This window comes from Salmo salar, chromosome 11 (genome assembly GCF_965601325.2).
Source record: "Salmo salar chromosome 11, fSalSal1, whole genome shotgun sequence".
Lineage (NCBI taxonomy): Eukaryota > Metazoa > Chordata > Actinopteri > Salmoniformes > Salmonidae > Salmo > Salmo salar.
In genome coordinates this window covers 24,643,151-24,655,059 of record NC_138301.1, presented here as the reverse complement: position 1 = coordinate 24,655,059, position 11,909 = coordinate 24,643,151, and positions in this window count along the sequence as shown.

Below are 11,909 nucleotides of genomic sequence, written 5' to 3'. Positions count from 1 at the left end.
CTGCCTGCGACCCGGAACCGGGTGAGTCTGCCTGCGACCCGGAACCAGGTGAGTCTGCCTATGACCTGGAACCGGGTGAGTCTGCCTATGACCCGGAACCGGGTGAGTCTGCCTATGACCCGGAACCAAGGGAGTCCATCAGCGACCCAGAACCGGGTGAGTCTGCCTGCGACCCGGAACCGGGTGAGTCTGCCTATGACCCAGAACCAAGGGAGTCAATCAGCGACCCAGAACCGGGTGAGTCTGCCTATGACCCGGAACCGGGTGAGTCTGCCTATGACCCGGAACCGGGTGAGTCTGCCTATGACCCGGAACCAAGGGAGTCCATCAGCGACCCAGAACCGGGTGAGTCTGCCTATGACCCGGAACCGGGTGAGTCTGCCTATGACCCGGAACCGGGTGAGTCTGCCTATGACCCGGAACCAAGGGAGTCCATCAGCGACCCAGAACCGGGTGAGTCTGCCTGCGACCCGGAACCGGGTGAGTCTGCCTATGACCCGGAACCGGGTGAGTCTGCCTATGACCCGGAACCAAGGGAGTCCATCAGCGACCCAGAACCAGGTGAGTCTGCCTATGACCCGGAACCAAAGGAGTCTATCAGCAACCCGGAACTAAGTAAGTCAGTTGACGATCCAGAACTAAAAATGATTAACTATGTATTTAATGAGTCTGCCTACAGTGTGGAAAGGAAGAGGTCTGCCTACGATCCGGAACAAGGGGAGTCTGCCTACGGCCCGAAACTAATCAAGTCTGTCTGCATTCTGGAGGACAGTAGGCCGGAGCCAGAACCACCTCCTGTATAGGTGGGTTGGGGAGGGGGGGTGTAGCACAAGTGCCGTCTGTGACGGCAGTCACCCTCTCTTCCCTCCCTTTAGTTTAGGGGGATTTTTTTGTTGTTGTTTTTTTATTTATTTTTATTTATGAGGTGCATCCGGGGTCTGCACCTTTAGGGGGGGGGGGGGGTACTGTCACGTCCTGACCAGTATAAGGGTTATTTGTTATTGTAGTTTGGTCAGGACGTCGCAGAGGGTATTTGTTTTATGTGGTTCGGGGTGGTGGTTTATTTAGTAGGGCGTTTGATTTATTATTTCCGGGTTTTTGGGGTTATGTTTGTATTCTATGTTCTTTCTGGTTTGTTGTATGTCTATGTTTAGGTTGATGGGGGGTTGGACTCTCAATTGGAGGCAGGTGCTTTCTCGTTGCTTCTGATTGAGAGTCCTATATATGGGTAATTGTTTGGTTTGGTGTTGTGGGAGATTGTTTCTTGATTTGCGTGTGTGAGCATGACAAGACTGTTTTGTTGTTCGTGAGTTCTTCTTTTGTTATTTTGGTGTTTCTTGGTTTAAAATAAATACAAGATGAGCATCCACATTCCTGCTGCGTTTTGGTCCTCCATTCCCGACGACAACCGTTACAATGTCCTGGGATATGTTCTTGTTTCTTACAACCTCGTTAGCTCTACGTTAGCTCTACCGTCCCATGTGGGGGGACACCAATCCTGTAGAGCAGGTATTCCCAAACTGGGGTTGGGGGTACGCCAAATAAAAATTTGATTCTGATTTCTTTTTTAATCATTTTTTTAAAATCTTCACATTTTCAAATAGTCCTTTTATATTTTCCAACGGGGCTATACATTTGGGTGAGGTTTTTTTCTCGCCTGAGTAGCCTCGTTTCACTGCCAAAAATAAAATGAAACCATCTAGTGTTCAGCGAAGTAACAACACAATGTAAAATACTGGTAGCCTAGTCAAATAATTAACATCCAATCACATTAACCGTTACTCTCTCGCAGGAATTCCACTAACGGTCCATATGTAGCCAAACGTAGCTGCTGCTCATATTGGTATCTGTACTGATGGCGCAAAAGCCATGACAGGGAGATATGGTGGAGGGGTAACGCGTGTGCAAGCAGTTGCTCCCGACGCCACTTGGGTACACTGCATCGTCCACCGAGAGGCTCTTGCTGCCAAGGGAATGCCTGACTACTTGAAAGACATTTTGGACACTACAGTTAAATGGTTAACTTTGTTAATCTTAGCTCACGGATCCCGTTAACAGGATCAAAATCGACAACATTATGTGTATATCCCATCGACAAGCGTTGAGATGGACAGTGACCTCACAAAAATACTTTTGGATGGATTTTCCTTGGGTTTTTGCCTGCAATATCAGTTCTGTTATACTCACAGACATTATTTTAACAGTTTTAGAAACTTCAGAGTGTTTTCAATCCAATGCTACCAATTATATGCATATGCTAGCTTCTGGGCTTGAGTAAGAGGCAGTTTACATTTGGCACGTAATTTATCCGCACTTCCGAACACTGACCCCTAGCCCTAATAGGGGGCTTATAAGTCAGCATTCCATGGTAAGGTCTAAACCTGTTGTATTGTGACAAAAACAATTTGATTTCTATATAGACCAAATAAGAGGATTGTATGATTACATCTGTGAACAGAGGATGTAATACAACGTGACAATGTGCATTAGGTTTAAAGATTTATATACATTTTCCTGTGAGTAGGTTTGTGTGTGTACGCGTGTGCGTGTAATTATACTGCAAATAGTCCAAAACAGGGTGTAGTGACAGAGATGATGGCTGTCACCATTCTGTCTACATCACCCATAGGGTTTTCACTTGGACTTTGTTATGACAGCCACTGGTCCATGTTTGCATTGGTTATCAGTATCCAACTGTCTGTCATCCTGACCTCCTACTGTATGTCCGTCCTGCTGGTCAGTACCATCTTTATACTGATTCAACCTTGTTTCCAGTAAGACAGTATTTTGTAACTTCTGTATTCTCAGCCTAAGGGCCAAATAACAGCCATAAAAATCATACCAACCATGAAAAAAATAAAGAAACACAAGACAATTAAGAAATATAGAAATATTAAAACGAGCAATGTCACTCCGGAATATAATTCTCTAAGGTATAGGGTGGAGTACTGGGTGGCAGCCGATTAGTAACAGTGACTTTAATGGCTGTGGTAGAGAGGCGACCAAAGTGCAGCGTGGTGAGTGTTCATGATTTTATTTCACTATGAAACGCTCAAACAAAATAACAAAACAAAAACAAGCCAACAGGTCTGTCAGGTACAGAAAACAACTACCCACAAACACAGGTGGGAAAAGGCTGCCTAAGTATGATTCCTAATCAAAGACAACGATAGACAGCTGCCTTTGATTAGGAACCATACTCGGCCTAAAACAAAGAAATACAAAACATAGAATGCCCTCCCCACACCCTGACCTAACAAAATAGAGAAATAAAACCCCCACTCCGCCCGCTGATCTCCCGCTTCTGTGTTGCCGGAGGAACCAGACCGTGGATCATCGCCGGAGGCTCTGAACTGCCGACCGTCGCTGGAGGCTCCGGACTGGGGAACGTCGCTGGAGGCTCCGGACTGGGGAACGTCGCTGGAGGCTCCGGACTGGGGAACGTCGCTGGAGGCTCCGGACTGGGGCGCGTCGCTGTAGTTTCCGGACTGGGGACCGTCGCTGCAGACTCCGTGCCATGGATCGTCACTACAGGATCCGCGCCATGGATCATCACTGGAGGCTTCGTGCCATGGATCATCTCTACAGGCTCTGGGCCATAGATCATCCCTACAGGCTTCTTGCCATGGATTATCCCTACAGGCTACGGGCCATGGATTATCACTGGAGGCTTCGTGCCATGGATCATCCCTACAGGCTCCGGGCCATGGATCATCACTGGAGGCTTCGGACCATAGATCATCACTGGAGGCTTCTTTCGTGGAGCTGGAACAGGTCTCACCGGACTGGGGAGACGCACTGGAGACCAGGTGCGCAGAGCTGGCACAGGGTATACTGGGCCGTGGAGGCGCACTGGAGGGAGAGTGCGAGGAGCAGGCACAGGACGTACTGGGCTGTGGAGGTGCACTGGTGGGAGAGTGAGAGGAGCAGGCACATGCTCACCACGATAAGCACGGGGAGTCGGCTCAGGTCTCAACCCTGACTCCGCCAATCTACCCGTGTGCCCCCCCCCAAAGAAATTGGGGGCTGCCTCTCGTGCTTCCCCGGCAGGCTTCCGTATCTCTCCAATACTTGCCCCCAAGTCCAGTCTATCCTCTCTCGCAACTCCTCCAGAAACCAGGAATCCATCTCCTCCCGGGCACGCTGCTTGATCCAGTTGTGGTGGGTAGTTTTGTAACGGCTGTCGTAGTGAGGGGACCAAAGCGCAGCGTGGTTAGGGTTCATGACTTTATTTCACTATGAAACACTCTAACAAAATAACAAAACGAAAACAAGCCAACAGTTCTGTCAGGTACAGAAAACTACACAGAAAACAACTACCCACAAACACAGGTGTGAAAAGGCTGCCTAAGTATGATTCCTAATCAGAGACAATGATAGACCACACCCTGACCTAACAAAATAGAGAAATAAACCGTCTCTCTCAGGTCAGGGCGTGACAGACTAAGGTTTCAACAGTCTGATGGCCTGGAGATAGAATCTGTTTTTCAGTCTGTTGGTTCCAGCTTTGATGTACCTGTCTCCACCTAGATGGTAGCAGGGTGAACAGGCTGTGGCTCGGGTGGCTGAGGTCCTTGATGATCTTCTAGGTCTTCCTGTGACTCCGGGTGCTATAGTTGTCCTGAAGGCCAGGCATTGTGCCACCAGGAGTTGGGCAGACCGCACCACCCTCTTGAGATCCCTGCAGTTGAGGAGGGTGCAGTTGCTATACCAGGCAGTGATAAGGCAGTGTGCAGTGCGAATGTGATTGCGTCATCCGTGGATCTTTTGGGGCGGTATGCAAATTGTATTGAGTCTAGGGTGTCGGGTAAGGTGAAGGTGATATGGTCCTTATCAAGTCTCTCACAGCATTTCATGATGACAGAAGTGAGAGCTACAGGGAGATAGTCATTTATTTCAGTTACCTTCAGGACATATGAATGAAGTTAACAAGTTTTAGAAATAAAGGGAAGACAAATTTAAGTACTTGAACAAGATTTTTTTTTTTTTTAACCACCCCTTTTTCATGGTATCCGATTGGTAGTTACATTCTTGTCTCACCGGCTGCAACAGAGGCTGGACTCGAACCCAGAATCTCTAGTGGCACAGCTAGCAGTGCGATGCAGTGTCTTAGACCACTGCACCACTCAGGAGGCCCAATAAAACAAAAACACAAACAATGCCAAGGTTGCGCTCCCATCCCAAGTGGATAGGACTGCTGACAATGGCAAGAACTCCGCCCGCAAAATGAGAGGAACATTTAAAGCCAAAAGCCACATCCATGGAGGATATTTACATAGGAAAAAAGGCTGTTGTTGTTTTGCTGTAAATGGATCTAAGAGGTAAAGAGTACTCCTTAAAGCTGCAGTCATCTGAGTGCTGATTAGAATCTCTTTGACTGGTTTTGCATTTTAGTTCATGATTGAAAATTGTCCCATCTCTTACTCCCCTCCCTTCTGCTCCTTCTGCCCCTCTCCGTCTCTCTCAAACCTTCCTCTCTCCAGCTCTACTCTCACTCCCTCCATCCCCCTCTCTCTCTCTCTCTCTTTCTCTATTTCAATTTCTCCTACCGGTGCATGGTGATCCGGTGAGTAACAGTGTATGAAGTAGCCCGTTGCCATGGCGTCAGATGCCAGCCACATGCTGGAGGCAGCTTTGGAGCAAATGGAGGCAGCCTTGGAGTAAATGGATGTCATTATCGCTGGTAAGTTTCCATTTTATTAAGACCTCCTCAAAGACAACCCGGCTTGCAATTACTGCTCTCTTTAGACTGGTATTTGATATTGTTTTGAGGGTTTAATTGAGATTTAAATAGATTAACTTAGAGTAGGAATGTTACAATGTATTCAGTTCTTTCTAAGCATAATCAAAAAAATTGTGTACTTTAGATTTTACATGAAATGAGGAAAGGAAAGTTCCTCTTGTGATTTTGAAGTTTGAGATACTGGGATTGAGTTTGTTCCAACTACAGCATATTTACTGGGGGGAACTCTGCAGGTTTTGATTAGATGGTCCTTGTCAGTAGGCTACTGTACATCAACCTTTCTGCTTGTCTTTGAAGCTGCCTCTCTTCTTCCCCCACCTGATCTATTCCATTCATACTCTATAATTTTTATTACATTTACATTTTGGTCATTTAGCAGACACGCTTATCCAGAGCAACTTACAGTCAGTGCATTCAACTAAGGTCCATAAAACCACATATCACAGTAATAGAATGTAAAAACGCTCCTCAATAAAGCAGCTGTCAGCAAAATCGGTGCTAGCAAGAAAGACAAATACAACAGTAAGGTTTGGTTTATATTTTCTTCATCCTTGTCTGTAGTTGTCCTCCTCACTCTTTAACTAGCTCTCTCTCCATGTTGTTACAGGGTGATACATTTCAGTCACCACTGTTTGTCACAATCACAGCAGTATATCAGATGACTCTGTTGGGGTTCCTGTAAGGAGCACAGGACTCACGGCTCTAATAATGGAGATAGCATAGTATTAATGACGCCCAGCACACTGCTCTAAGACTGAGAAAACAGTGACATCACCCATAGAGATGGTAATACAGGCTAGCATAATGCTAATAATGCTAATTCTATCAATTCCTGGAATAGGGCTACAACTAAGGTGACATGAGATCATGAATATATATCTGTGCAGACTAGTGCAATATTTAAAAGACCATCAGAGCACAGCACTTTGACACACTGCCTTTACTCATAGAGGTGGTCAATACAACATACAATGTTCTTACAATATCTCTACAGAGAACACTTTCAAAGCTGACAGCATTCAGGCACTGTAGAAGCTAGTGTTCTAGTGGGAGTGTGCCCTCCAGTGGTCTGGATAGGTAGCAGTTGGATGTTTTCAATTATTTCACACAGTATGTTGATGTATTCAGTGACTCGCATTGGAAATTCAAACCTACATGTGACATTCATCAGCACATAATACTTTCACTCAGCAATCCTGACAGCCTGTTTGTGGAGCGGTCACATACAATATTTTCAACACCGAACAGTTTATAGTAATCCGATTTCAGAAAATCAAATAGTCTAAATGGATTGCTTGACTCTGGGATAGCTAGCGTTAAGGCTCTGATGGCTGTATCACCACTAAGATCTTTGCCCTAACCATAACCATAACTCTAACCTAAATGATTTAATTTTATTGGGAGGAGGGTTCTGCGAAACCTTCTTGAAGTTTGGGGCCCAGGGTTACCCTTCCCAGGGATAGGACGCTGCCCTCATTCCTGCCCTGACCCCAGCCATTATCCCTGACATCAAGGTGCTGCAGCTGGTAGAGGATCTCAGGGTAGCCCGTTCTGCGAGACCTTCTTGAAGTTTGGGGCCCAGGGTTACCCTTCCCAGGGATAGGACGCTGCCCTCATTCCTGCCCTGACCCCAGCCATTATCCCCGACATCAAGGTGCTGCAGCTGGTAGAGGATCTCAGGGTAGCCCTGGAGGGCCAGGTGGACCAGGAGTCCATGAGGAGACAGGTCCCCATAGACACAGCACACACCCTATTAGAGTGGCTGGAGAAGGGGGGGGGTGAGTACCTTCAACACAGCTTAAACTCACTTTACACACTAAACTGGCCAGTGTGGTGTATTTTTTTCAGGAAACCTTGTTTCTGGGTTCCATTGTACAACACATGGCTACAATGATTAAATCCGTTCTGCAGTAACGGCAGCTATTGAATCAAGCTCATTTCCACCAGCCAGGAGGGTGGCAGGTAGCCTAGCATTGGGCCAGTAACTGAAAGGAGGCTTGAGCAAGGCAGATAACAACCGTTCCTGGGTGCTGCTGTCATGGACGTTAATTAAGGCAGCCCCCCACGCCTCTCTGATTCAGAGGGGTTGGGTTAAATGCGGAAGACACATTTCAGTTAAATACATTCAGTTGTACAACTGACTAGGTATCCCCCTTTCCCACATAGAGAGCCTATGATTTCTGAGAACTCTACCTGCAAATAATGTAATGCACTGTAGGAGGCCAGACAAAATTTCTGTGTGAACAACTATAGATCATGTACAGTATTTAAAGGGTACATGAAGGCATAAGGTCTGTTTTGTGGTGGTCTTTATTCAGGGGGGGATGCCCCCTCCCATCCCCTCTCCACCCAGGAGTAGGAGCCAGAACAGTGGTCTCTGATCTGCCACTGGTAATGAAATCCAGAGGTAGCTGCTGCTGCTCAGACTGGGAGCAGTTAGTTCCCCTCCTCCATCCCTTCCTCCTCTTTCTTCTCCTTATCCACTCCTTCCTGCTTGCATTTTGATGTTGATTTTATTTGCACATAAACTTTATCACATACTTACTATGTACATTCAGGGTAAGGAAAGGAACATCTAATACTCTCCCCACCTAACTCCACTTCAACTCCTCTATCCCCCTCCCTCCCTCCCATTCCTATTCCCCCCTTCTTCAAATCAAATCAAATGTATTTATATTGCCCTTCTTACATCAGCTGATATCTCAAAGTGCTGTACAGAAACCCAGCCTAAAACCCCAATCAGCAAGCAATGCAGGTGTAGAAGCACGGTGGCTAGGAAAAACTCCATAGAAAAGCTAGAACCTAGGAAGAAACCTAGAGAGGAACCAGGCTATGAGGGGTGACCAGTCCTCTTCTGGCTGTGCCAGGTGGAGATTATAACAGAACATAGCCAAGATGTTCAAATGTTCATAGATGACAGTTGAAACTGGAGCAGCAACACGGCCAGGTGGACTGGGGACAGCAAGGAGTCATCATGTCAGGTAGTCCTGAGGCATGGTCCTAGGGCTCAGGTCCTCCGAGAGAGAGAAAGAAAGAAAGAAAGAGAGAAAGAGAGAATTAGAGAGAGCATACTTAAATTCACACAGGACACCGGATAAGACAGGAGAAATACTCCAGATATAACCTGTTGAGGACTTGATCCCGGTATTGGGATTTATTGTCAAGAGACCATGGCGGGAAATTCAAAACTGCATGAATCTAATAATTTCAATTTCTCAAACAATCAACTATTTTTCACCATTTGAAAGATAAACATCTCCTAAATCCAACCACATTGTCCGATTTCAAAGAGGCTTTACGGCGAAAGCATAAAGTTAGGTTATGTTAGGAGAGTACATTGAAAATAGCTGTGTGTAATGTTTTGTCAATTCAAAGACAGGCGTCACCAAAAGCAGATAACCAACTAAAATTATGCACTAACCTTTGACAATCTTCATCAGATGACACTCCTAGGACATTATGTTATACAATACATGCAGTTTTTGTTCCATCAAGTTCATATTTATATCCAAAAATAGCATTTTACAGTTGCGGTGAAATTCAGAATTTTTTTCTCCCTCAAATGTAAATTACAATTTACAAAATTACTATTCGAAAACATTGGTATATTATAATATTGTCATTCAAAGAATTATAGATTAACATCTCGTAAATGCTACCGCATTGCCAGATTTCAAAATAACTTTACTGGGAAATCACACTTTGCAATAAAGGGGGTGCTATGCTAAGAACATGCTAAGAACAATAGGCTAGGATATACAGGTTAGCACCATCTAATATCAATAATACTATTGTAAATAAAACCTTACCTTTGATTAGCTTCATCAGAAGGCACTTACAGGAATCCCAGGTCCACAACAAATGTGGTTTCTTTCAACAAAGTTCATAATTTATGTCCAAATAACTCCAAGTTGTTCCATGTTGTTAGGCTCCTCAAAATGTAGGGCGGGGGGGGGGGGGGGGGGGGGAGTCACGACGAAAAGTAAAGAAAAAATCTATTTACGTTCGTTCAAACATGTCAAACGTTGTTTAGCATCAATCTTTAGGGCCATTTTTAACGTGAAACATCAGTAATATTTCAACCCGACCTCTCCTGTGTCTTGAAAAACGTTTCTGAAAAATGTCTCGCCTCACATGCACAATAATGAAGTGAAGATATCCCAGGGACGTCAACTTCCCTGCATTCTAATTCGGTCTCTGTTCATCATAGACAAGATCGTTGACATCTAGTGGAAGCCGTAGGAAGTGCAAAATGAATCCTTTGTCACTGTGTGATCTATTAGCAATGACTCGAAAATAGTACAGCCACAAAATTCTCATTTCCTGGTTGTATTTTTCTCAGGTTTTTGCCTGCCATATGAGTTTTTTTATACTTACAGACACCATTCAAACTGTTTTAGAAAATTCAGAGTGTTTTCTATCCAAATCTGTTAATAATATGCATATCCTAGCTTCTGAGTTGGTGTAGGAGGCAGTTAAAAATGGGCACATATTTTTTTCAAAATTCTCAATACTGCCCCCTAGCCCAGACTGACCCTAGCCCCCCGACACATAAACTACTGCAGCATAAATACTGGAGGCTGAGACAGGAGGGGTCAGGAGACACTGTGGCCCCATCCGACGATTCCCCCGGACAGGGCCAAACAGGAAGGTTATAACCCCACCCACTTTGCCAAAGCACAGCCCCCACACCACTAGAGGGATATCTTCAACCACCAACTTACCATCCTGAGACAAGGCCGAGTATAGCCCACAAAGATCTCCCCCACGGCACAACCCAAGGGGGGCGCCAACCCAGACAGGAAGACCACGTCAGTGACTCAACCCACTCAAGTGACGCACCCCTCCTAGGGACGGCATGGAAGAACACCAATAAGCCAGTGACCCAGCCCCTGTAATAGGGTTAGAGCAGAGAATCCCAGTGGACAGAGGGGAACCGGCCAGGCAGAGACAGCAAGGGCGGTTCGTTGCTCCAGAGCCTTTCCGTTCACCTTCACACTCCTGGGCCAGACTACACTCAATCATAGGACCCACTGAAGAGATGAGTCTTCAGTAAAGACTTAAAGGTTGAGACCGAGTCTGCATCTCTCACATGGGTAGGCAGACCATTCCATAAAAATGGAGCTCCATAGGAGAAAGCCCTGCCTCCACCTGTTTGCTTAGAAATTCTAGGGACAATTAGGAGGCCTGCGTCTTGTGACCGTAGCGTACGTATAGGTATGTACGGCAGGACCAAATCGGAAAGATAGGTAGGAGCAAGCCCATGTAATGCTTTGTAGGTTAGAAGTAAAATCTTGAAATCAGCCCTTGCCTTAACAGGAAGCCAGTGTAGGGAGGCTAGCACTGGAGTAATATGATCAAATTTTGGGGTTCTAGTCAGGATTCTAGCAGCCGTATTTAGCACTAACTGAAGTTTATTTAGTGCTTTATCCGGGTAGCCGGAAAGTAGAGCATTGCAGTAGTCCAACCTAGAAGTAACAAAAGCATGGATTAATTTTTCTGCATCATTTGTGGACAGAAAGTTTCAGATTTTTGCAATGTTACGTAGATGGAAAAAAAGCTGCCCTTGAAACAGTCTTGATATGTTCTTCAAAAGAGAGATCAGGGTCCAGAGTAACGCAGAGGTCCTTCACAGTTTTATTTGAGACGACTGTACAACCATCAAGATTAATTGTCAGATATAACAGAAGATCTCTTTGTTTCTTGGGACCTAGAACAAGCATCTCTGTTTTGTCCGAGTTTAAAAGTAGAAAGTTTGCAGCCATCCACTTCCTTATGTCTGAAACACAGGTTTCTCGAGGGCAATTTTGGGGCTTCACCATGTTTCATTGAAATGTACAGCTGTGTGTCATCCGCATAGCAGTGAAATTTAACATTATGTTTTCGAATGACATCCCCAAGAGGTAAAATATATAGTGAAAACAATAGTGGTCCTAAAACGGAACCTTGAGGAACACCGAAATATACAGTTGATTTTTCAGAGGACAGACCATTCACAGAGACAAACTGATATCTTTCCGACAGATAAGATCTAAACCAGGCCAGAACTTGTCCGTGTAGACCCATTTGGGTTTCCAATTTCTCCAAAAGATTGTGGTGATCGATGGTATCAAATGCAGCACTAAGATCTAGGAGCACGAGGACAGATGCAGAGCCTCGGTTTGAC